Raw genomic sequence first — 27118 nt, forward strand, 5'->3', positions numbered from 1 at the left:
GGAAATTTTATTTCCACTGACACCAATGCAAGATGTACGTTTCTTTTTGAGACAATCTCCCCCCCTTAAAGCAATCTTTTTACTAGTGTCTCATGATGACTCTAAGATCACAGCTTAAAATAAAATAAAATTAATAACTTTTTGGCATTGCAGATCTCTAGCTGCCACTTGTATCAGAGATTTTTGAGGGTCCATTATCCACGGTCACCCTAAATACATTGTGGTTTCTGCTGCCACACGACACAGTAGTGATGTAGGCATCATCAGGAAGAATCACAGCGCTTAGAGAGGGATCTGGTATTGGACACACGTAGAAGTTTTGGATACTAGCAGTGGCCAGAGATTTGCAACATGGTGACGTTTTAGGCCACTGTCTGTATATTTTTTTTCTTTTTTCTTTTGCAGGATGGTATTAGTCTTAAAGGATAAGTATACCTTTAATCGATGAACACAATCCTTTTTCTCCAGCCTCTTGGGTAAATATGACCTACCCTCACTTTCCACAGATCCATATTTATCTCAGTTTTACCACCACATCCTTGTGAGCCCTTTATCATCCATCTTGATAATTAGGATGTTGTACAATGGTGTATTTTTTGCAGTTGGTGGGCCCATTAAAATTTTTGCTATGGGAAGAGTGGTGAATATTATTTGATACGCTAAGGCGACCATAACACCTTCTTTGTCCTTTGCTTTGGATGTAGAGAAGGTGTCAATTGTGTTCATGTGTTAGGAACTTTGTTTCTAATGCCATATATTCTCGCCTATTTTGACCCTTTACACCTGCCTCTCAGCCCAGTTTTATTCGTATGGCATGATGTCACAACATTTGTACATCACCAATGGCACCCGGCAGCAACTGCCGCTATCTCTCCTGATATTTAATCTCTTGATGAAGCCCTTGGCCTTTTACATAAGATGTCATTATTTGAATGCTGTCAAATGTAGAAACCTTGTTGATAGCGGTTCAGGATGTGATACATTTGTTTCAAGCCATCTTGCATTATAAGGTTAACACAACTAAGTCTTATTTTACATTTAAGCCCTTTGCTGCCCTCCAAGCTGAATATCACTTACCTAAGAATATTATACTTACTTACAACCTGCCTCTTTGTTGAGTCATTGTCTCAGGGTAATATGCACAGTCCCTGGTTCTATTGTGAAGTATTATAAACGACCCAAAGCTGTGAAGGGGTAGCTGTCTTTTTTATGCATCATTATAGGACAAAATAGTTTTCTAAAGTCCTCCTCCTTTTTAGCTTGGAAAGCTGAGGTAGGAGCTTCTTTTACCTCTACCCAATGGGGACAAGCTTTAGTTTCTACACATACCTGTACTAGAAATGCTAACCTGTCTGAACTGATTCAGAAAATAATGCTACATCGGTATTTAACGCCATACAGTTATGTATCCAAATGTTACCCTCATACTTCTAGTTTGTGCTGGAGGAAGTGTGGAGAAGTGAGCACGTTATACCATCTTATGGTCTTACAAATCACTGGACAAATTTTGGCCCTTTATTTTTCACACAATTTCAAAAAATATTGCATTCTTCTAGAATTATTCCCTGGTCTGGCCATTCTGAATTTAGAAATTGACACCATCCCTGTGTCTTTGAGAACGGAAGTAATCAATATTTTACTGACCGCCAGATTAGTTTTAATGAGACAGTGGAAATCCCCCTCAACCCCAGCAGTAGCTGGGTCTAGCATTAGTCTATTTGCATAGCACTTATGAAATTACATTTGCTTATACTAATGGATCCTACTCAATCACAACCTTGGGCATCAACCATAGACAGACTGGTATGAGAACTACACATAACGTGCTAAGTTTATTTCATATGTAATTTATTTTACTCATAAGATGTTTGATATTGACTAATGCAATGTCTGACTCATGTTACACTTGTATCCCATGTCCTGTTAGTAATTTTTCAATCATTTATGCGTATTACTTACCAAGTGTTGACCCCATGGTCCACCTGTGCTGACACTTGGCAATCTCTGTACATTTTGTCTATCTGTACTACTTTTTCATAATCCAATAAAAAGTATTAAAATTAAAAGTTTTGTTATGGAGCCCTGTTATGAATATTTGGCAAAAAACAAGTTTTCTTTTACTTTTATTTGACATGTTTTATAAAAAATAAAGTACAAGGACAGTACATAAACCTTCAAAATGAACACTTGTTGGAATGCTGACACACCAAGATGATCTAATTTTGGCTACAATTATTTTTCTTTTCAATAAATGTGCATATGCTGTTTTTGAGGTGGTTAAAAACTGTAAACGTTACATACAGTAATGCCTTGTACACACGGTTGGACTTTCGTTCAATTTTTTCCAACGGATTTTGGCCCAAACTTGCCCAGCATACACACGGTTGCACAAAGTTGTCGTAAAATCTGATCATTGCGTAGAACGCGGTGACGTAAAAACACATACGACGGGACTATAAACGGGCCAGTAGCCAATAGCTTTTGTCTTGTAATTTATTCTGAGCATGCGTGGCATTTTGTCCGTCAGAATTGTCTACACACGATCGGAATTTAAACAATTGCATTTTGCTGTCGCAAAATTTTAGATCCAACTCTCAAACTTTGTGTGTCGGAAATTCCAACGAAAAAAGTCCGATGGAGCCCACACATGATCGGAAATTCTGACCGTGTGTACGGGGAATTTGAGGATAGAGATATCGAGATGAATGAGTTAATGTGTAAATGTGCAGGAAAAGGGAATGAAGGGTTAATATACAGGTTACATTCAGAGACAGGCTGGAGATCAGATGTACAGCTTTTGGAAATTTCACTTTATTAATCTGTTGCTTAATCTGTCATTAAAACAAATTTACCTCCAAAGTAAATGAAAGTACCACCCCTGAGACAAAGTTCACTTTTTGTTAAAGAGAAGTCTTGCAGCAAAAAAAAAAAAAAAAAGAAGAAGAAATTTGCTGGGCAGAACAGCAATTAATTATAACCACTGATGTTAAATCACCTACAAAATAAAAGAACAAAACTTCCAAATAATGAAAAAAAATTGTATTAGCTGATCGAAAAGCTAATTCCTTATGCAGTTTTGCAGCTTTCCCTAAGTGGACACTATATGCTGCTCTGCTCACCCCCTCCTCCCCTCATTTTGTAGTAATGGAGCTGGCTTAGCCAAAATATCCCTTATTTGGTCATTCTAAGCCTGCTGGCCATTGTTCAAAAGCCATGCAGTGTATTTTGTTTTGAAAGCAATCCTTCAAGGCTGAACAAGGATTTGCCTGGACTGCAAGTCTAAAATCCACAGGATTTGGCTTGAACCCCTTGCAACAGTGAACTTGAACCTCATCCATATCAGATACCAACCATCTAATTTGCCAGGGATTGGACTCCTTTCTCATACATTTGTGCAAACAAATCAAATCTTAATGATAATATTTTTTTTATCTATCACTGATATATTGCAGTAAATTACAACCAACTAAAGGATTTCTATGCTCACAGCATCCACTTTCATTTTAGAAAATCCGCATTGTAATGACAATACAAACAATAGCTATTTTTACCAAATTCAATATAAGCTTGCTTGAAAAAGCTCCCTTCATTTTGTGAATCTTGCCTGTCTGCTGACCATCTCTTTCCACAACATTTTGGATTTCCTTCATACTTTTTAGCTTCTCCGTAGTTTAGAATGCAGTCTCTGTGAAAAGTGTGACACAGCAGTGCCTACCCATATGACACAGTGAATACATGTCACGGAATTTTAGGAAGTTACATCAGAAAGTACGTTTACAAACTTCAACAGGATTCAAATTAACCGCTGGCCGATCAGCCACGGTCATTACACTGCGGCAGGCTGGCACAGCTGTGGAAACCCCCGTAGGTGTACGTCAGCCGCTTTAAGAGCTATAGGGGGCGACGCTGAAGCCAATGTGCGTGGCCGGCAGCCGGAATGTTCCTAGTGATCAGGAATGGCAATCTCTCTCTACTCCCAGTCTGTACAACCCCCCCCCCCCCCACAGTTAGAAACACCTCCTTAGGGAACACATAACTTCTTGATCTCCCCCTAGTGTTAACCCCTTTCCCTGCCAGTGACATTTATACAGTAATCAGTAGCTATTTTTAGCTCTGATTGCTGTATAAATATTCCAAAACAATGTCAAAAGTTTCCAATCTGTCTGCCACAATGTCACAGTCCTGCTAAAAATCACTTATCACAGTTACTAGTAAAAAAAAAAAAAATTATAATAACAATTACATAAATCTATCCCCTATTATTAGTAGTATTACGTTTTTTTGTTTTTTTTTACCAAAAATATGTAGAAGAATATATATTGGCCTAAACTGATGAATAAATATATTTCTTTTGGGGGGGGAGGGGATATCTTTTATAGTAAAAAGTTAAAAATATTGGGCTTTTTTCAAAATTGCATTTTTTTTTGCGCAATAAACAAAAAAAAGAGCAACAGAGGTGATGAAATACCATCAAAAGAAAGCTCTATTTGTGGGAAAAAAAATACATCAATTTCGTTTGGGTACAATTTCGCACGACCACGCAATTGTCAGTTAAAACTACGCAGTGCCGTATTGCAAAAAGGAAGTGGGTCTGAAGTGGTTAATTAGGGAGCTTAAAAATAATTGAAATACTTATTGTATTTATTACACAGTGTTAATGGATATATGATTTTATATTTTGACCATGGATACTCCTAAATATTAAAAAAAAAAGTTTTCTTTACTTCTAAAGTATCATTAGTATTCCTCAAAAATACAGGATGCTTAAAAATTGTGCAGAAGCATTAGAACCTCCGCAACCCCTGTTTTTTTTTTTTTTTTGTGTTTGGCCCTAATGGACAGATCTGTTGTCAAGAAGTGGTGGGAAAAGGACATTTTCGTAGAGTGGGAAAGACTAGAAACTCTTTCATCTATTTATTGCTGATGTCTCTATTCCTGTGTTGGTGTGTAGGGATGAGCCGAACACCCCCCAGTTCGGTTCGCACCAGAACTTTCGAACGGACCCCAAATTCTTACGAACGTTCGAGTCCCGTAGACTTCAATGGGGTTCTAACGTTCGAAATTAAAAGTGCTAATTTTAACGGCTAATATGCAAGATACTGTCCTAAAAAGGGTTTGGGGACCTGGCTCCTGCCCCAGGGGACATGGGTCAATGCAAAAAAAAGTTTTAAAAACGGCCGTTTTGGCAGGAGCACTGATTTTAATGACGATTAAAGTGAAAAAAAAGTGAAATATTCCTTTAAATATCGTGCCTGGGGGGTGTCTGTAGTATGCCTGTGAATTGCCACGTGTTTCCCGTGTTTAGAACAGTCCCTGCACAAAATGACATTTAACGGAAATAACGTAATTTAAAACTGCTTGCAGTTTTAATGTTATATCTGGTTCCTGCAATATGGTTGAAAATCATTGAGAAAAATGGCATGGGTAGCCATCCCTGCCCATTACCAGCCCCTTTGGGTCTTGTACGGATATTAAGGGGAACCCCGTACCAATATTGAAAAAAGGAAATACGTGTGGCCCCCAGGCCCTATATACTCAGAACAGCAGTATACAGGCGGTGCAAACAAGACAGGGACTGTGTAGATTTGTTGTGTTAAGTAGAATCTGTTTGTAATTCAGAGCACGCAGACAGCATGCACATCCTGCCTGTGGCCAATCATGGCTCTCCTCGCTGCCAGCGCTGTGATTGGCCAAGCATGCGGTGTCACAGTGCATGCTTGGCCAATCATGAGCCAGTAATGCACGGCGCCATCGCAGTGCATTGTGGGCCGTGAGCGCCACACGAATTTGGCGCGAACTGCCCATAACGTTCGGAATTCGCCGAACGGGCGAACAGCCGATGTTCGAGTCGAACATATGTTCGACTCGAACACGAAGCTCATCCCTATTGGTGAGTTCTCACAACAATGCTATTCAGGGAGGCATTAAAGTGTTAGTAAACTCAAGACTCTGCATTCTCAATATCTGGTCTCCCACAGTACAGATAACATGGAAATTCAATTATTATAGTAAATATAAACTGCTAAATACCTTTTCCCATCAGCAGTATATAGCAGTCCTGTGACTTCTATCAGTGTCTGATTAAAGCTTGTAGGAGGAGTTTTCATTCTACTCTGACTGTCCTACAAGGCTGCAGGACCCCTGAAGAAAAAAAAAGAAAAAAAAAACCTCTCTAGCAATACACACCAGATTGAGCATGTGCAGAGTGCCTTTTAGGGCTCTGTTCTACCAGCGGATGGATTGGGGACAGTAAAAGAAGGAGAGGATTAGAGAAGACAGGATCAAACAGCCATTTTACACAATGCAGAGGATAAACCTCTTAGGTTTCACAGTGAGTATAACAAGCATGCTTTACTGCATATACAGTAGGGGTGTTGAAAATAATCGGCATAGAGATGCATCACGATTATACCCTTTCCCGATTCGGCATCGATGCGTTATCCAGCATAATCGATTATGCATGACGTCATTCCGGCTCCTCCCCCCCCTGCACAGCAGTGTCTTTGCTGGAATGACAAGTCGCCCATTGGCTGGCTGCGCCTGGTGCTGTCCCATCCTCATGGACAATGTAGCCTCAGAGTCACGTGCTGCCCCCACCCATGCTCTCCCCCTCCTCTGGGATTTGTAGCTCTGGACAAGTGGACAGTGACACTGGACATCTCCGCGATGGGCGGGCGCCGAGACTGCACGGAGCTCAGACACACAGAGATCACTGCAGCTGTGTGTCTGAGTCGGCTTCAGGAAACAAGCTGCGAGGAGAGGAGGGAGGTTGGTAGGAGTGCTCCAGAGGTGAGAAATAAGCCTGTCATGCTTGATATATGTGCCGGTGAGTGTATAGAAGTGGCACATCCCCCCCAATTGCTGCAACTATCCAGTGTGTGTATGCTGTGTGCCTAACACATTGGGGGCTGCACAAACTCTTTTATTGTCAAATTTCTTCCTGTGATTTCCCTATCATCCCTCCCCTCTGGAACCATCTACTGATCTGCAAGCAGTATATTTCTTACTGATTGCAATGTCTTCCTTTTTTTAATTTTTTCTGTGATGTTGACCTGTTTACAATCCAAGTTGCTGCCAAAAGACTCAATAGATTTGTTAAAGTGATACTAAAGGGCATCATTTTTTATTTCAAATAAAAAAAGATATCATACTTAACTGCTGATCTCATGTATCATGTCCGCAGCCTGACCATCTTCTGTATCATTTCCCCAGTCTCTGGCCATCTCCTGTACCATGTCTTCAGTCTCTGGCCATCTCCTGTATTATGTCTTCAGTCTCTGGCCACCTCCTGTACTATGTTCGCAGTCTCTGACCACCTCCTGTACTATGTCCGCAGTCTCTGACCATCTCCTGTACTATGTCTTCAGTCTCTGGCCACCTCCTGTACTATGTCTGCAGTCTCTGACCACCTCCTGTACTATGTCCGCAGTCTCTGACCATCTCCTGTAGTATGTCCGCAGTCTCTGACCATCTCCTGTACTATGTCCGCAGTCTCTGGCCATCTCTCCTAGTATTTTAAGTTGTTATCTGCTATGTTTAGACTTTGCTACATGCAGGGAGTGTTGTCTTTTTTTTTAAAAGAACAGATAGAATAAAAAAATGGAGTTCTCCTGACTGCTTGAATTTTTTTGATGAAAACCATGCGCACTTGCGCGGTAACCGTGATGCATCGCGGAATCGAATCGAATCGTTGACATGATAATCGTAATCTAATCGAATCGTGAGGCCAGTGAAGATGTGCACCTCTAATATACAGACTGATTTTACTGTTGTGGGTTTAGTAACACTTCCTTAGTGAGGGGAAATCATTCCAATGTAGTAACAGACAACAATTAAACCTTCACAAAAGTTGGGAATTGTTCCTGAATTGTATTTATTGTTGGTCCTTTTTTTAAATTTGGAGTGCAAAGCACAGAAATCACTTGTTACTGACCTCCTGTTTTATTTTATTTTTTTTGTAGCTGCATGCTACATATAAGAAAACTCAAAGGGAAAGAACGGTATGCACCTAAACTACTTCGTACTATAGCAGTCCCATTCACTGCACCCCCTCTGGAGTGTCTTAATTCTTACAGTAAAATTGCTGTTTGTTCTGCCACTTGTCTCTAATAAAATTAGGTCTAGTCTTGCCCATAAAAAAATGTTCTTCTGCAGGTCAATTTGACATTTTTTGAACAGTTGCTGTGGTGACTGCCTCTTAATTAATTTTGACTGTTTGGTAGAAATGCCATTACGATAGTTTGCTTGTGGAAGAGGGGCTGGCAGGGTGCCCGACGTAGATTCTAGATAACATCACGACACATTACATAAATACTGCTCTCAAGAGCACTCAATCCTAAGACCCCTTTCACACTGGGGCACTTTGCAGGCGCTACAACACTAAAAAGAGCACCTGCAAAGAGCCCTGAAAGAGCCGCTGCTGTGTCTCCAGTGTGAAAGCCCCGAGGGCATTCACATTGGAGCGGTACGCTAGCAGGATGCTAAAAAAAAGTCTTGCAAGCAACATCTTTGGAACGGTGAAGTAGCGCTCCTTCACCGCTCCTGCCCATTGAAATTAATGAGGCAGCATGGCTACACAGCCGGCATAGCGCTGCTGCAGCAGTGCTTTGCGTTGGTTTTAACCCTCTCTCGGCTGCTACCCTGTTTCCCGTAAAATAAGACCTAGTGTGATTGTCGGTGATAGCTGCAATAAAAGCCCTACCCCCCAAATAAGCCCTAGTTAAAGTCCTTGTAGGTCTTCTTTTCAGGGTAGGGCTTATTTTTGAGGAAACAGGGTAGGGCTTATTTGGATGGTAGGGCTTATATTGCAGCCAACACCGACAATCAGGCTAGGTCTTATTTTAGGGGAAACAGGGTAGCGGGGGTAACCGCTAGCAGCCGAATAGTGCTGCAAAATTGGCAGTAAGGCGCCGCTAAAAATAGCAGCGTTTTACCTCCGGCGCACCCACCGTCCCAGTGTGAAAGGGGCCTAAGGTAAACAGTAGGCTAGCTCTTAGGAGATGTTTTGCAAATATAAAAATGCTATGATGAGTGGATATCAGTTTCGAGGAGTGGTCATTCCTTGGTAGACTGCATTATATATAGGCGCTACCTAGAGTGCACTGCATACAAATATAATGAAATCAGTCCTATGTAATTTTCTGAAGCTTCTAGTGCACACTGGTAGAAGCCGACACATTGAAATCACAGTAAACAATCTTAGTACAGGATAGGAGCCTATAGAAATGTGCAAGACTATTAGGTAATGTTAAAGTGCAGCTTTAAAAACAAATGCATATTATCACAAAACCCATTTGTCCAACACCCGAATTTGGGCTGCAGAATGCATTTTGCTCCCTGATTGGGCAAAGCTGCGGCATCCTTAACAACCTGTGAGTCGTCAGCTATCAATGGGTTTCTCTGCTGACAGTTGAATAATAAAAAATAAATAAATTGCGGTTTAAAAAAAAATGACGAAAGAAATGTTGTGGGGTCCCGCCTAGTCCATAACAGGCTCTTCAGGCCATGGCAGAATTAGAAAAGAAAAAAAGATGTGGGCTCCCCCCAAAATCCACATCAGACCTAGGTCAGGAAAGGGGGCCCCAACCCCAAAGCGCCTTGTCCACATGTTGATAGGGACAAGGGCCTCCTCCCTATAACCATGTGGTTTGTGGGGGCCTGCAAGTGGGGGCTTATTGGAATCTAGAAGCTCCCTTCAATAAGAGGGCCCCCAGATCCTGTCCCTTGTAAATAATCATGGGGTACAAGGTGCTTTGGGGTGGGGGCAAGTGGTCTGGTATGGTTCAGGGGGAGGGCGCTCGCTTGTTCTCATCCCCTTCCTGCCATGTCAGGCTGCATGCTCAATAAGGGTCTGGTATGGATTTTTGGGGGGCCCCATCCCATTTTTTATTTTTTGGCATGGGGTTCCTCTTAAAATCCATGGGGGCACGGGGGGACCCCGGCATTTTTTTTATTATTTAATAGCTGGGTGCTAGCAATTGCAACTGAGAGTAATTTTATCATTTTTGCTTAGTTTATTTTTCTTTAGAAATTTCATTTTTGCTACAGCATGTTCTATACATACTACAGATGTGCCACTTTACGACATTGCCCCTTAAGCCTAGTACACACTGGTCTAGTGTTTCTCAACCCATAGCAAAAAAAACTATTAGCAACTACTGAGGATTAGGCTTTAGAAATACTGCTGAAGATGTGTCCTCTTTTCCTTGCCCTATTTGCCACTATAAAACCTTTTCTTTAAGTCACGTGCTAATATTTTAAGATAATTATCTGATTTTATTAAAGCAATACATAGGTTTACTTCCATTTTTTATAACCCACCCATTTCTGAATAAGGACATATTTTATATATTCATATATACTTTATATTATGAATATACAGCAGAGTAACCCATTTCTGTTGGTTACTTCTCTGAATATGCATCCCTACCACACTCAAACAAAGCTGATTTATGAGGGACAAAAAAAGCTACCAGTATATTTGAAAACATACAAACATAGGTACGGTCCTTAGTGGCATCTTCAAGGTATAAGCACTAACCACCCCCCTGCCGTGCAGGGGGTGGATGAATGGAATAACCACAGGAAAAAATTGTTTTAGTTTAGCTTTCAAAACCCAACTGTAAATATAAGACATATTAGGTTGATTGCCAATTAGCAGCAAGTCTTAGTATTCAAGAAAGAGGTATGCATCAGCAAAGTAATATGTGAATTTTCTAAGAAACATAAGCTAACAAGCATGATTACTAGGAGACTACACAGTCAGTTTCCAAAGCATAACATATCAAAGGAAACATTTGAAAAAGTATGGTGTATTTCAAAAAGACTTACTATACTGGCAAAACAGATTGGTTGTCCCAACTTGAAGCTCATTACGAAGCACAGGACAGCATTTAGAAATCTATTTATAAATGTTTTCATACAGGATTCATGAATTTTACAGTTAAATATAGTTTAAAAATGTGTGAATTAATTGGGAAAAGTTATGTGACTATAAATGTTTTCACATTATAAATAGACCCCTCAAAGTGAACCTTTATTCCCCTTTCACACTGGGGCGGGGTCTATTTTTAGCGGCGCTTTACTGCCAATTTCGCGGTGCTATTTGGCCGATAACGGGGGGCTTTTACCCCTACTAGCGGTTCGAGAAAGGGTTAAAAGCACTGCAAAGCGCTGCTGGAGCAGTGCTATGCCGGTGATATAGCTGTGCTGCCCCATTGATTTCAATGGGCAGGGGCGGTGAAGGAGCGGTGTATACACCGCTCCTTCACCACTCCAAAGACTTTTTTTAGCGTCCTGCCAGCGCACCGCTCCAGTGAGAAAAGCACTGGAGACACAGCAGTGCTTTGCAAGTGCTAATTTTAGCGCGGTGGTGTCTGCAAAGCACCCCAATGTGAAAGAGGTCTTAAAGATTGCAGACTTAGGATTGTCATCTGGATCCTGACCTTCTTCCTAGTAAGTTTGGTAAGTCACTGACCTGGAACAAGCATGCAGCCAGTTATATCTGAAAGGACTAAACTCGAGAACTTCAAGCTTCTTTTAAAATGGACATTCTATGAAAATATACTCATAGCTTAAAAACGTAGGTTCAAATGAAATCATAAAAACCCAAAAAACTAAATTCTTACCTGAAGCCCTGCTTCCAGGAGGCCAGGGTGATGTTGCCGTGCCTTACCACTGCTTCTTAGAAAAATAAGTACTTGAAATCCCACTGGAATGCACTACATGCCCTTGCAAAAGTGCATTCTCATAGGATTTCAAACATCCAGCTTTCCCTGGAGATTGTGGTGAGGCACATTAATATCACCCATGCCTCTTGAAACATTGAAAACTAGAATGTGGAATGTTTTTATGTTTTGGTAAAAAAAAAAATTCTCTATCACTTTCACTTGTTACTCTCCATCTCACAACAATTTTTATCCAAACTCACACAGGTGTCTTTACAAACCACAAACAATACCATTGTTGATGCAAATTTAAAATGAGTCACAATTTTTTGTGCTTTTTATTATTCCCAAATAATCATAATTTGAGGCCAACAAATATGATGTGTATCAACATCAGAAATCAAAATGGGATTTACAAAAATTTGAGAGTAAATATCACTATTCTATACTCACCCACAAAGACCCACCAAATATCACAGAATAAATCAAGAAGAATAACTCTCGAGTAATGTAAATGCAGTATTTATGAGTAGAAGGTTTTCATATGTGGCAGTTCCATGGCTTAGAGGTTAGAGTTATTGCTTAGCATCCCTGAGCATCTGGGTTTAAATCCCAAACATGCCGCTTCATGTAAAGAAGTTGTCTCATCTCCCAGGTCCTAAAACTATATCTAAATGCAGTATTTATGTGTAGGAGGGTTCCACCACCATTGGAAATCTTGCCAGATACGCTATCTAGCCAAAAGTATTGGGACACCTGCCTTTACGCACGTGAACTTTAATGGCAACCCAGTCTTAGTCCCCTTGAAGCTAGAACAGCTTCTGAGAAGGATATCCACAAGGTTTAGTATGTCTATGGGAATGTTTGACCATTCTTCTATAAGTGCATTTGTGAGGTCAGGCACTGATGTTGGAGGAGAAGGCCTGGCTCCCAGTCTCTGCTCTAATTCAGCCAAAATGTGTTCTATTCTGTTGGGGTTAGGACTCTGTGCAGGACAGTCAAGTTCCTCCACCCCAAACTCACTCATCCATGTCTTTATGGACCTTGCTTTGTGTACTGGTGTGCAGTCATGTTGGAACAGGAAGGGGCCATCCCCAAACTGTCCCCACAAAGTTGGGATCATGAAATTGTCCAAAATGTCTTGGTATGCTGATGCCTTAACCGTTTCCTTCACTGGAACTAAGAGGCCAAGTCCAACCCCTGAAAAACAACCCCACATCATAATCCCCCCTCTATCAAATGATTTGGACTAGTGCACAAAGCAATGTCCATAAAGACATGGATGAGTAAATTTGTGCAGGCTAGTCAAGTTCCTCCACCCCAGATTCCTGACCTCAACACAGGACACCTTGGGAATGGATTAGAGTGGAGACTGTAAGCCAGGCCTTCTTGTCCAACATCAGTGCCTGACCTCACAAATGCACTTATGTTATAAAGCTGCAAAGGGTGAGCCAAAATAATTTTGAACCCTATGGGCTAAGATTGGGATGCCATTACAATTCATGTGCAAATAAAGGCAGGCGTCCCAACATGCATGAGTCTGCGCACTGGCTACATGGGTAGCAATTCTGTCTAGCAGCACTGGGGTTGCTTGTTTAATTCCCCAACATCCTAATGCATGTGTTGAAGTTTAAAGGTTCTCCCAGTGTGGGTTTCTCACCACAATCCAAAGGTATTTTATTTGTCTCCTGTCGAAATATTCTCTAATGTAAGAAAGTTAGTTTTGGACTTTAGATTGGAAGCTCAGTGCAGCCAAGGACTGATGTTAATGTTTGTTAGCACTAATCATGGACATTTCAAATTGTAGGGTTTACACTGAACAGGTACATATGCTTAGAAAACTGTTGCTTTGTTTATGTGCATGCAAATGGACTTCGATCTTTGGCCTGTAGTTGGAGATTTGATGCACATAGCCAAGGGCAACATACATGAAGAGACATATTGAAAGATACTGGTGGACGGGAAACTTCTATTGGGCGCGTGTCAGTGTGCTAACAATACAACCTATCTTATATAAAGGGTCGCAGTAGGGGGGTTCATTTGGCCTAAGAAGGCCAGTTTTTTTTTTTTTTGCTGTAATTTGGGGGAGAGGAGAAGGAATGATATTGTGCATATTGACAAACGCCCAACTAGGGCTGTTTGCTGAAATTCTTGTGCATTTTTTCTATCAAAAGTGGATTTATGTGGCAATGCTGACAATGTTGTGTGTGTGTATTGTTCCTGTGGAGCATGTGCTGGGAGCGTGTGCTACTCTTTGATCTCATTGCTTAATCATGTTCACAGAAATGCAGTTTCAAGCAGAACACTGTCACCTATGTATGTGTGTTAATTGTGGGCTGGTGGTGGGTGTTATTATTCTTACAAAGCATTCCAACATAATATTAAAAAAGGCACAAATTAAAAACATGACTGTTAAATATGTTTCTATAATCTTGCAGATAAAAACGGGGGCTGGTGAGTGAGTTGTAGTATGAAATGCTACCCGTTATACACTGAATGCAAAGCTGTGTCCACTCAATGGTTTAGACACATTTTAGATTGTAAGCTTCTATGAGCGGGACCCTTTAAACCCAATTTCTAACTGTTTTGCTAAATGTAGCACCATGTATCATGTAAAAAAAAAATTAAGCTAGTAAATGAATGTACATAATTTTGTTTCTGCTGGAAAAATAAAAGTACATTATTGAGCTTGTTTGTTGTGTTTGTTTTTTTTTTTTTTGTTTTTTTTTATATCTTTCTTTTATATCTTATAATTTCAATATGTATTTGTGCACACAAAAAACTTATCATTTACTTGCAGGTGTCCTGAAGAGGTTAAAGTGGAATCTTTATGTATAACTGCTGTGGAGAATTGCAGGAAATGAATTCAGCTGGTGGATAGGCAGTGTTGTATGTGTCAGCCCTGGTTCACATTGGTGTTATTTGACATGCCAAATTGGCGGCAACTGCACCGTTCTAAATGGTGCGGCGCTGCAATTTCCAAAAGTAGTTTTTGTACTACTTTTTGGCAACTTCGGGGTGCGATTTTAATGACATCAGTATAGAAACCTGTACAGAAGTCTCTGAAATTCCTCCCGCAGTTGGGACTGATATGTGGGAATGACATTGTGTGAGTTCAGCTGAACTCGCACGATTACCTCCCGCTGTCAGTGTGAACCAGGGCTCAGACTGGGCCTTTGTCTTTGTAATTCACCTGCTGCTATCTCAGGGACACCATTTCTTATCGAACTCCCTTAAGTTTACCTTCAAATGTTATATGTAGAAATACAGACTCGCATATCTGCAAATAAACAAAAATAAAGACATTCTAATTGTGGTTGAGATCAAATATCCACAGCTGTGAACAAAAGAACGTGGTTTCACCTTCTGACCCAGAAATTAAGAAATTAGTCATTGTAATCACCTGAAAGTTCCCCTGCTGATCAGGATCTCCATATAGGTGGACATGGTGAGGTCCCTCTTTAGCAAAGAGGAGGTGCTGCTCATTTGCCGGGTAGGTGTAGGATATGTACTTGTGCTTACTCAATGTGGGGGTAGATGTGATAGTTAAATTTGGTGTGGGTGGGGTTCATTGATTTGTTTGGCATCACCATACATTTGCTTCTGGCCCATGTGCACATATCACTTCCTGCATTTGTTCTGCTGATGTAAATCAGTAAGGACTATGCAAATATAAATGAGAGTTCCCTTCTATTAAAATATATATGACTTGTTTCACAGTTTGGTGACTTTTCCAGAACATTTGGACCTCCAAGTTGTACCCCATGATTCTCAATGATAACCATTCATATCTGTGCTACTTCAAGTTGCAACAACTTCAAAGTAGTCCCCGTACTACTTTGGTGTGAGGTACATAGGGCAAATTATTACACAGGCATTCCCATAAGTTGAGGCCAAGTTGCAGCACTTGGCCGACTTTTCATACAACTTGTGGTCCATAAGGCCCCTATCACACTTGTGCGACCTGAAAGTCCTGCGATTTTGCAGAACTTTTTGCCACAGATTTGATGTGATTTGAAGCAAGGCCAGTGTAATCCTGAGGTCTATGGATGCAGGAGTCACAGGACAAGTAGCACAAGTGTGAAAGGGGCCATAGGGTCGGTTCACATTGCTGTGCTTTCTGACATCGGATGTGATTTGTTCTGCACTGCAAATCACATGCAACCTCTGTGTGATGCAAACTCAGCCATACAGATTGTATGGTTGAATTTGCATTGCATTTGGACCAAACTTGCACAGGACCCTTCTTTTTTGGTCCGCAGCAGAATCGGATTACATGGGTGTTGTCTGAATTTGAAAAAAAAAATGGCGTGGGGGTCACACCCAAAATCCATACCAGACTCTTATCTGAGCACGCAACCTGGCAGGCCGCAGGAAAATAGGGGGGATGAGAGAGCGCTCCCCCTTCTGAACTGTACCAGGCCACGTGCTCTCAACATTGGGAGGGTGCTTTTTGGTCCCCAAAACGCCCCAAAATGTCTTCCTCCGTTGTGTTGTCACCCGCTGTCTGGCGTCTCTTACACAGCCATAAAAAGAAAAAAAGATTAGAGCAAACACATACAAAAAGGACATTTAACTCCTGCAGGGCTATTTAAAAACACCTAAGCATATTCAGAAAATATGGGGATTTAGTTACACCATATGGCCATATAGTGCTAAGCCCACTATTATGTAAAAGTACCCCAATATCAGTGGGTCCTATGCTATCCATAGAATGGAAGATCCTGTTTCTCTTCCATTCTATGGATAGCATAGGACTCACTGATATTGGGGTACTTTATCGTAGTAGTGGGCTTAGCACTATATGGCCATATGGTGTAACTAAATCCCCATATTTTCTGAATATGCTCAGGTGTTTTTAAATAGCCTTGCAGGAGTTAAATGTCATTTTTGTATCTGTGCGCTGTAATCTTTTTTCTGTCTGTATGGTCTTATGGCTGCACCATCTTTTATGCATTTTTTACGGTGTGCCCCAAGACATTTTTTTCCACTAGAAATGTAATTTTTCTGCAGTACTAATCTAAATATGGGAAAGATGTGATACTTTACAGGCATACTAAGGACATCCCCCAGGCATGATAATTAAAGGAATATTTAATTTTTATTGTTTCACTGTAAGCATTATTAAAATTACTGCTCCTGAAAAAACATCAGTTTTTAAATCTTTTTTTTCTTCAAGTATAACATTTTTATTGATTTAGTGTATTGATTTAGTGTACAGGGAAGGCAACACTCAAGTACAACAATAGCATAGAGCAGTCACAGTTACATTTATAATTTTTGTTATCAGGCTTGGGCAATAGATGCATCCACAGGGTGGTACATTACAGATACGTTCAGAAGTTTCATTGGGTGACGAACTGTGCCGGGCTGTTACAGCTGTGCTGGCTACTCCCTGTAGTTATACATTTCTAAGAACGAGCAGAGCGGTGAAAGCAGAAAACAGTTCTATGAAAAAGGAGAAGAAAGAAAAGAGAGAAACATAGAGGGAGGGGGTCTGAAGGGGGGAAGGGGGGTGGTACAGGGGAGTTTGGGTGAGTCCAGCTGGCGATGGGCTTCCAGCAGTTATATGTGTAAGTGAACCTGTATCCTCCACTTATCTAAGAGCTGAGTAGTAAAACTCCATCAGATAAAATGAACAATCTCCACATTTTAGAGTGATTTTCCTGTTTATTTTGTGCTGTGAGGACTAGGTCTTCAAACTTTTTTATATCTTCTACCTTATGCAGCCAGGTACCACTAAGGGGGGGGGGGGGGGGTGTATCTGCTGTTTCCAGAATAGGGGAATACAGGCTTTGGCAGCATTCAATAAGTGTCACACTATTGATTTTTGGTATCTTTTCCCTGGGATTTTGGTAACAGGAGTAAAAAGAAGGCTGGATCATCTGGAATATTGCAGTCCGTAAATTTTTGGGCTACCTTTCGGACAGTTGTCCAAAAATGTCTTAGCTTAGGGCATGGCCAAAAGATATGAGGGAGCGATCCTCTGTCCACCTGGCATCTCCAACAGCTATCTGTAATGGTCGGGTAGTATGTGTGTAACAATTGTGGTGCATATTACCACCTAGTCAGGACTTTATTGTTAATTTCTTGTAGTTTTGTACATATAGACGATTTTAAGGAAAATCGAGGGATAGATTTTTGTTCCCCCACTGTGAAGGTGCGGTTCAGGTATGCTTCCCACTTCTGTAACAAAGACAGTTGTGGTTGTTCGGATGGGGAATTGAGTAATGCATATGTTTTAGATAGCACTTGTGACAGAGTGCCATCTTCCATACAGTATTCTTCAAAGGTTGTGAAGGTCAGATTATAATTTGCTAGAGAGTGTAAAAAATGATTCAACCATATCACGCTCCAAAAAGGAAGTTGAAAGCGGCCGTTCTCACCCAACAAGAACTGAATGGAAGGCCAATGATCATCTTACAGAAAATGGAGGAGCGCGATCTCAACCCATCTGGGAGAGTGATTCTTTGGTGGAGAGCAAAGCTGAAGAGATAGCTTTGGAGACTAGTCGTATTATGGCACCAATTAGGGGATGAGACTTCAATGCGTTAGATGAAAGGATTTGTGTGGTGCTCTACCAGTTTAAGGGGATAGCCATCTGGGCCTGTTCTAGTTGTACCCAGATTTTATGTGCTTTGTGCCGACTCCAGTCAATTATTCTCTCCAAGTTTACTGCAAGGAAGTACTTATTACCCGGGGCTGGTCCTCCCGGACGTGAAGGTTTGGGCAACATAAGATATTGTCTAGGAAGATGAGGTTTTGAGTTTGCCCAGATGAATTTGGTAAAATGTGAGAGTGTACTTGATTGAAAAAATGTGATTGAATCTGTATCGGTAGGGTTTGAAATAAGCAGAGAAATTTCAGGAGTATACTCATTTTAATAAGGTTGCATCTACAGAACCAGGAATGCAATCCCTTATGCCAACTATCTAAGAGGACACGGCCTGCCGTCAATAAAGGTGGGAAATTAAGCTCATAGGTGTGGGACAGATCACTGGGAATATAGGTGCCTAGATATTTGAGAGCACATTCTGTCCATTTGAATTTACAAGTCAATTTCAATCGTGCTAAAAGGGCAAGGGTTATTCCAACGCCCATCGCTGTTGATTTTTCAAAGTTGATTTTTAGATTTGACAATGCGCCATAGGTTTCAAATTCCTTGAGGAGATTGGGGAGTAATACTATAGGGTTAACTATGGGTCTCACGAGACGCTTTAGGCGATGCCACACGGTAGCGTCGCCGGTTTATCTGCGGTGTGGGTGAGAGATAACTCCGAGAGCTGGGTTGGTTGGAGCGGCTGATAGGTTGCAGCAGGAGTTGCAGCCAATCTGGCACCCAAATAGGATCGACTTCCATAAGGTTGAAAAGATCAGGGAGATCCGCCAGCTTGACAGTGAAGAATCTGTGCTGTTTCCGGAATGTTGCGGCATGTAACCCCTGCCTGTTAGGCTAGCTCTAACTCCGGTTGAAGCCTCGCCCTTCGTTGTAGGGTTGCTCTTGAGAGATCAGCTAGGATTTTTAATGGGGTGCCATAAAATTCAGCATCACCTTTCTCCCAAGCCTTTCCGGATCATATCAGCGGGGGCCAAGGTTCTGTGGATGCGGTCAAACGATTAGTTAGTTAGTTGGGTATGCATCACCTGCTATCTTTAGGAAGATGGCAAGGGTAGAGTGCGGGAGATCTTCAACTCCATGGCCTCCGGAAGGCCCCGAAGGCACAAGTTGTTTCGTCTGCTCCAATCCTCGAGTTCCTCCAGTTGCAGTTCCAGTGCCATTACCTGTTGCGCTAGAGCGGAGACTAAAGCTTCACCCTTGTAATTAAGTGGCTGGTGGTGTGAGCCCTGTGGATCTGAGTGGAGCATTGCCGGTGTGTCCCAAAGGATGTCAGACCCAAACAAAGCTGTCGGGGAAGCTGAGAAGCCTGGAGGTGGCCGTGCCTCGTGGGTAAGAGGGTCTAAGTCCACCATTTTGGCAGCCAGAGAGCTCTCCGGTAGTTGTGAAAAATAACTCTGGATTTCACCTCTCCGTGGTGGCGATTGCTTACATTTTTTGTTTCCTTTACTCCTCTGCTTGCCTGCTGAGTACATACAATGTACCCCTACCCATTTACATAGGGGTCGGGATCTGGGGGCTTCCAGATTCCAATAAGCCTCCTGCCCACAGACCCCCACAACCACCGGACAAGGGTTGTGAGGGTGAGTCCGTTGTCCCTATCAACATGGGGACAAGGTGTTTTGGGGGTACCCCAAAGCACCCTCCCCATGTTGAAGGCATGTGGTCTGGTATGGTTCGGGGGGCGCTCGCTCATCAACCCCTTTCCTGACCGACCAGGTTGCGTGTTTGGATAAGGGTCTGGTATGGATTTTGGGGGGCCACAAAAAATAATTTGACGTGGAGTTCCTCTTAATATCCATACCAGAGTCAAAAGGACCTGGTATGGACTGGTGGGGGGAACTTATGCCGTTTTACTTGATTTTTACTCTATATTGCCGGAAACCGGAAATTCATTACAGCCGTAAGCAATTTTGAATTACATTTTTTCCTTTAGAAATGTAATTTTGTTGCGGTACAGTAATAAACATGGGAAAGATGTGCTACTTTACTAAGGACACCCCCCCAGCACAATTTTTTAATGTTTATTGTTTCACTTTAAGCATTATTAAAGTTACTGCTCCTGAAAAAACTTCAGTTTTAAAAACATTGTTTCCAATTGATACATGTCCCCTGGGGCAGGACCCAGGTGCCCATACACTTTTTATGGCAAAGAACTTGCATGTAAGACTTCAGTGATAACTTTGGATTTTGCAGGTTCGAGCCCCATTGACTTCTACTATTCCCGCATATGTGATCTGACAGGTATGTTTGCCGGCAATAGCGCTGCTTTCCATTTGTAGTTTCTGAGAGTTGAAGTCTCAATTGGGAGTTATTTTCCAGGACCGCAGGATCATTTATTGGCACTATAGTAAATAACCCCCATACTGTACACACTGATAACAGAACTGAGGAGCACTTTCATGAGCACCAAATTAAACATCTGTCATGACCTCCTCAGTCACCAGTTCTATACATCACAAAGCCTTTCTAATTGTATTGGAAGGGCATATTTAAGAATGTCATTTAATTCTTTATAAATTATACCAAATATAAGCAAGAGGTTTTACAATACTATTTATTACGTTTACAAGAAACCTTTAAGCTGAATTCCAGGCAAACAGCTAAATTATCAAATGAAAAGCATATAGGGGTGCTGTTTTGCCCACCACAGGATGTGGATTTCTGTTCATCAAGTTCTGATATTTAAGTGCTGCCATATGGCATAACCCTATTTCATAGGGTAGGATACCAGATGATTTTTCTGTCCTGTGTTATAGGTCTTGTCCCTCCCCTATTCTGTAAGTGGACAGTGATTATCTATCTGTCATTCTGCTCTCTTCTCCCAGCACAACTGACTGGCTCTTTGTGCTGCTTCTTACCCTCCCAGTGTGAGCTCTACTGAACAGGAAATGGCTAAAGGCTGATGCCAGGTAAAATTCACTTAATTACACAGCTTGCATTAAAAAAAGTACATACAATGATGTATTAATGAATACAAACTGCATTATTTATATCTTTTATCCATACATATGTGTCTATATTTGTCTGGAATTCAGCTTAAAGGATCACCGTACCCTGAAAAACATATTAGCTCATGCATTTTCATTTTCTCTTCCTGTGCTTTGAAAGCTATAATACCAGCCCTGGGGTAGGTTTATTGTGGCTTTCTTTACATTTAGCCCATAAATGAACAACCATGTAATGGAGAGAAACAAGTCTTCCAGGACTGATCAATATGAAGGCCATCTGTTCTACCTACCTATTTGATTCCAAGGAGGCAAAACAATTAGTTTGAATTGACATATTTTCTACATGGTCTAGAGTTGTAAGTGAGGTAATCCAGGACTTGTTCCTGGCTCCAATTCTGTTTAACTTGTCCATAAGTGATATAGAGGTTGGTGTAAATGGTGGTGTAAATGGTTCAATCTCAGTGTTTGCTGATAATACAAAGTTAAGCAGGGCTATGACTTCACAACAGAATATAACAACTTTACAAGAAGAACTAGTTGGAATAGAAGAAATGGCAGCTATATAGTAGATGGGGTTTGCACTTGGGAGCTAAGAATATGCATGGAAGTTATATGCTTGGGGGTCAAGAACCTCTGGACAATCATGGATGGAAAAGGATGTGGTGGTCCTAATAGATCACATACTTAGCAATAGCATGCAAGGCCAATCTGCAGCAAGGAAGGCTAGCAGACCATTAACATGCATTTAAAAGGTTATTTACTTAAAAGATAAGGCTATAATTCGTCCACTTTACAAAACTCTGGTTCAACCACATCTTGAGTATGGTATCCAGTTCTGGTCACAAATCTTGAAGAAGAATGTGCTTAAACTGGAGAAAGTCCAAAGAAGGGAAAATAAGCTAATAAGGCGGCTAGAGGACTTAAATATTATATTTGTTTCTCCCTGGAGAAGAGACATTAAAGAAGGGATATGCATGCATCATACAAATCTAAACTCGAAAGAAAACAGCTGGCCACACTGTTCAATTTCAAACTTCTTGAGGGATTCTTTACTATTAGATCTGCAAGGATGTGGAACATTTTTCCCTAGTTGGTGGTGTCAGCAGGGAGTGAATGTAAATAATAATAATCATAAAAAAAAACAAAAAAAAACATTTGGATGTGTTTCTTGGCCAACATAATGTACAGGGATATGGAGAATAGTAGACACGCACACATTGACCTAATTGGACTGGTTTTTATTCAACATTACCAAGTATTTAACTATGAAAAGTATAAAATATGATGAGAAATCAACTTAAAATATTCACTTCATGGCATTCATTAGCAGGATCTATGAATATTAATTAAAATTTTATACTGCACACATGTAATCACTAGAGAAACAAATACAATTGCTATAAAATGGCAGTCTCTGCAGATGATTTGGTTAACTAGAGTGAAACGCAAAACTATGGGTAGAGATATTCATGGTTCCTTTTGTTGTTCTCCATTCTGCATAATGTTTGGCAGTCTCCACTCAACGGAAGTCATCCTTTGATAAACTTCTATGAAAGGGACATGTTCAAAAATATTTTTCAAAATCAGTGAATTAATTGGCTGCAGCTGCTGATCAGGTTATCCTGACAATGGTTGGTGCCTCTGTTAGAATACAATATCTTGGCTAAAGGGGTTCCTCCCTCCACCTCCCTTGTGTGGCTGCAGAAATCTGTTTTTTTTTTTTCACTTCTTTTGGCCTGCTGGCTGAATGGAAAAGACAATGTATGGCCAGCTTAAAGATGACTGATTGTCACAATTATGATAGTTCTCAACATACAGGGATAGAAATGTCAGAGGTAAAGCTTTCAAATCAATCACTTGGTGTGCATGGATACAATAAAATAAAAAGCTAAAAATAAGGGCCATAACTTTTTTGGAGTAACCTTTAGGATCATTTTAATGTCACACTTAAGGTGGAACCCCAGCCAAAAGTTAAAAAAAACAAAAACACTTTGCAGCAAATTCTGAATTAAAAGTGTGTGTGTGTGTGTGTGTGTGTGTGTGTGTGTGTGTGTGTGTGTGTGTGTGTGTGTGTGGGGGGGGGGGGGGGGCGGGGTAATGAACTGTAAGGCAAATAGCAAATAGGCTCTATTAGGTTGTTCAATGCCACCAAATATAGGTCCATGAGGACTGATGAGGGTAGTGGGTAAGAAACTTAAGGGAGGAAAACGAGTATACGAGGTGCTTATTCATAACCCAGTCAGCAAGTTACCGTAAATGCATTCACAGACACAAGCAGGCCAAGCAATTACCAAACAGATCACTATGCTGGAGAAATGTGCTTTCATCACATTAGCACTCCCACATTTGTGATGCAATACAGAGTCAATAGTAAGGCGCAGATTGGTTTTCTGCCCCTTTAGCAAACAGGGACAAGTTAAGTGAATGAATATATGGAGTTCTGTATCAGATATGATCCTACAAACTGCACCCACAACATATCCATCATTACAAGGAAAGGCAAACAACACAGGGGATATAAATACCTATTAAAATCAACAAAAAAATGTATGCAATGCATTTAAGGAAATAGGAATGTGTAAGGATGTGTTGTATTGGTTTATATAACATGTTCGAGGTGCATGAATCACAAAAGAAGCAAAATATTTGCTTTAGGTTTGCACTGTGAACCTCATGTGAATCACACTACATTCCTGTATAAATCACATGTGATTCTGTGCAGTGCAAATTGAGCCTATTCATTTCAAATCGCACCACATCCACATGAAAAAAGTCCAGGCAGCTTTTTTTATTTTCACACTGGAATCGGATCGCCAAGGGTGTTTATACCCATGTGATCAAGTTCAAGCAAACATACTGTGTTTGTGACCCGCTTTTGGGGTGTTATTAACTTTGACACCCTCAGCAGATCGCTGAATACAGTGTGATCACTATGCAGCATGGGAAACGCACAGGAATTACTGCGTTTCCTGCACTGCATCAATGTGATACTGGGATTGGAAAAGTTTGCATATACTGTAAGCATCCCAAGTGTGAACTTGACTGTTTGGCCAGAGTCTCCCTTAAAGAAAAGTAGTAATAATAATAATGTATATTGCTCAAACAGTAGGGTTGGGGGGGGGGGGGGCTTAAACGAATCTTGTTAGTGTAGAAACAGATAGAAATCTAAAGGGATCACTTTAAATTAATCCACAAAAAAACAGACATAAATACTGCCTATTCATCAATGTCCATTCATATAAAGAATTTCACGGAGACAAGATAACCTTTGTTAATGCAGCTGCTGTTTTAAAGATATGTTCCATTTCATGTGTTTCAATTGCAAACAGTATGTTCATTGACATCTGTTCTTCAATACTGCACAATATAACTGTACTCTACCCAGTTGATCCAAAAAATACCAAGGTTAGCAAAGTCTAGATCATAAACACTGTGCTTTTTCTGACAATTTTGTTGTGAGAAAAAAAATTAGTTCATAAATACTAATAAATTGTAATTATAATAAATGTATTCATATGTTGGTTCTCTTAGGTCTATATTATATGTTATCTGTTTGGAGAACATATAGACCATTTTACGTTATTTATATCGAATGTAGTTTCATAAAACATAAAATCAGGTCACATTGAAAACAGTAATTTGCCTTAATGATTAAAACATATCCTTTGGGCCCATTTATGCAATGGTGGTATGTTAATGCATGTTGCCTAAAGGCAGCCCATACATTTGAAGACAACTCAATGGATCAAAAATTGCTCTTGCGGCATTTTCTCTAGAGTAACACACTGAATTACATTGCTACCCATTATGGTGGTGTGTGACACAGGCATGTACGGGTGGCATTCACAATGGATATGCGAACAGGTTCTTTAAATGTCTTGTGTCTTGGGCACTCTATAGTGTTATCTCACATGGTGTTATCAGCCCTGCCCAGTTCTCCTCTGTGGGCTACAGAACATTGTTTCTTAAATAGTGTTATCAACCCTACCCAGCTCTCCTCTGTGGATTACAGAACATTCTTTATGAAGATGGGAAGGAAGGTGGTCTGCAGCCCAAAGACACATCCTGCCCTAAGGTAACAATGCTGGCAGAACATGGAGTAAGCGTTGTCATGCTAGGACAGGAAGTATGTTACTGGAAGGATTACCATAAAGAACAAAATAGACTCTGTTGTAACGATCCATTAGCAACTTTTTTGTCATGTAGTTTTATTTGCCATTAGAAACATTCTTCATACACAAAAGGTAAAGAAAGTCAATTTGATGGCTAATCTAAAAATACATTCAGCCATGCAACAGAATCTCTTGATTTTGTATAGAGAATATATCTTCCAACATATCTAACATAAATGCTGATGCTCCCATCTTGCTTACAAGCTGATAATCTAATAATTTAAAGGTTCATGATATACATTTTGTGTGTACATACAGTACATACTTGAGCATCACTAAATGGGACATATCAACCCATTCTAGGATTGTAGAGGAAATAGAACATAGCTTAAAATGACATAGCAATGTTTATGGGATTGCAGGAAGAGGCCCATAGAGAAGAGTTTTCTGTGAAGTGGAAACAGGTCTTTAGCCAATTACTTGGCAGTAAGTCAAGCACTGTAAAACAGTGCAGTGATATTTTTTCCCCTTTAAAATATATAACACAGACAAAATTATTATTTTTTTTAGAAATAAATGTAAGTCTTAGCTTTAAAACATAACTTAAAGACATGAAACAGACTTAACTTCCTGAGTTAACATTTACCAGGCATGACAATCTTTAACACAATGAAAGGTCATATCATAATTTGATCAGGCATTGTTATGTTATTGCAGTGGTGAAGCTTTATAACTAATAGGCATCAAAATGTTCATCTGATATGTAAAGTGGAAAGTTCACGGTAAGAAAATTATTCAGCTAGCCATCAATTTGGCAGGCAAAATGTAAAAGAGAGAAGTCAGTGATAGGACTATCAAGACCTATGTATACAAATGCCAATCAAGAAAAACTTGAGTTTTTTGTTTATTGTTACAATTCTATGTGTGTATAAAATACCTTTGAAATGTCACAAGGAAGATTCTTGCAATCCTTTCTGCAAGCGTTAAAAATGCATTTGAAGGCTTTGGGTTGTCCAGAGCTGTAATTACTTTGCTCTGATTGCCTTTGGTGACATCACACATGACACCCAAGTGTTGACGATGAAGTCATGATCATGAACTGTTGGAGCAATGGCAGAGGAGGAGGGGGAAGAGGATGACTTCACAGTCTTAATTATGGTTTGAAACACCAGTTAATTAGAATTTAGTGTCTCTCACTTCTCACTCCCTTTTCATTGTGCCATCACCAGTAGCACTTTTTCTGCAATTAATGATAATGGAGAACAATGGGACCTGGAGTTCGTGACAATTACATTACAGCCTATAAACATAGTTATTCATATGATCTTTCATTAGAACTTATACAGATCAAAGAACGAGCACTTAATTTTTCAGTTTCCCTAATCTATACCAAACATGAAAAACACATTTATAGTGTTTCCATCACAGCGATCATACTTTATATAATATTTTCAATGTGTACGTTTGTTGAATATGTTTTTCCTAAAAGATTATCACCTACATAAGACTGTTGTTACCAACATGTATTACTTTTAAAGGATCATTTATAAAGCTTGGTACACTGTTCTACTTGAAATACTACACACACTGGTGATACTAACAAAAAGAATGTCTCTTAACACAGTATTCTATGTACCACAAACAAAAGTGATTGCAATACACTGTGATTTGCATGTCATTAACTCCCATGCAGAATGTCAATCTTATTAAATGGCTGCTAATGCTCTTTTATCAAACAAGAGGATTTTGATAAGTAATTTCTTCTCATTCTCT

General features: G+C 40.3%; 1 protein-coding gene across 3 annotated transcripts in view; it reads right to left on the reverse strand.

Annotated features, from left to right (window-relative positions):
- Positions 1–27118, reverse strand: part of KCND3 (potassium voltage-gated channel subfamily D member 3) — a 688984-nt gene that overhangs the window by 659606 nt on the left and 2260 nt on the right. The gene's annotated exons all lie outside the window — the stretch shown is intronic.

This window comes from Lithobates pipiens, unplaced genomic scaffold (genome assembly GCF_037356315.1).
Source record: "Lithobates pipiens isolate NorthernLeopardFrog02 unplaced genomic scaffold, aLitPip1_a1.2 Scaffold_16, whole genome shotgun sequence".
Classification (NCBI taxonomy): Eukaryota; Metazoa; Chordata; class Amphibia; order Anura; family Ranidae; genus Lithobates; species Lithobates pipiens.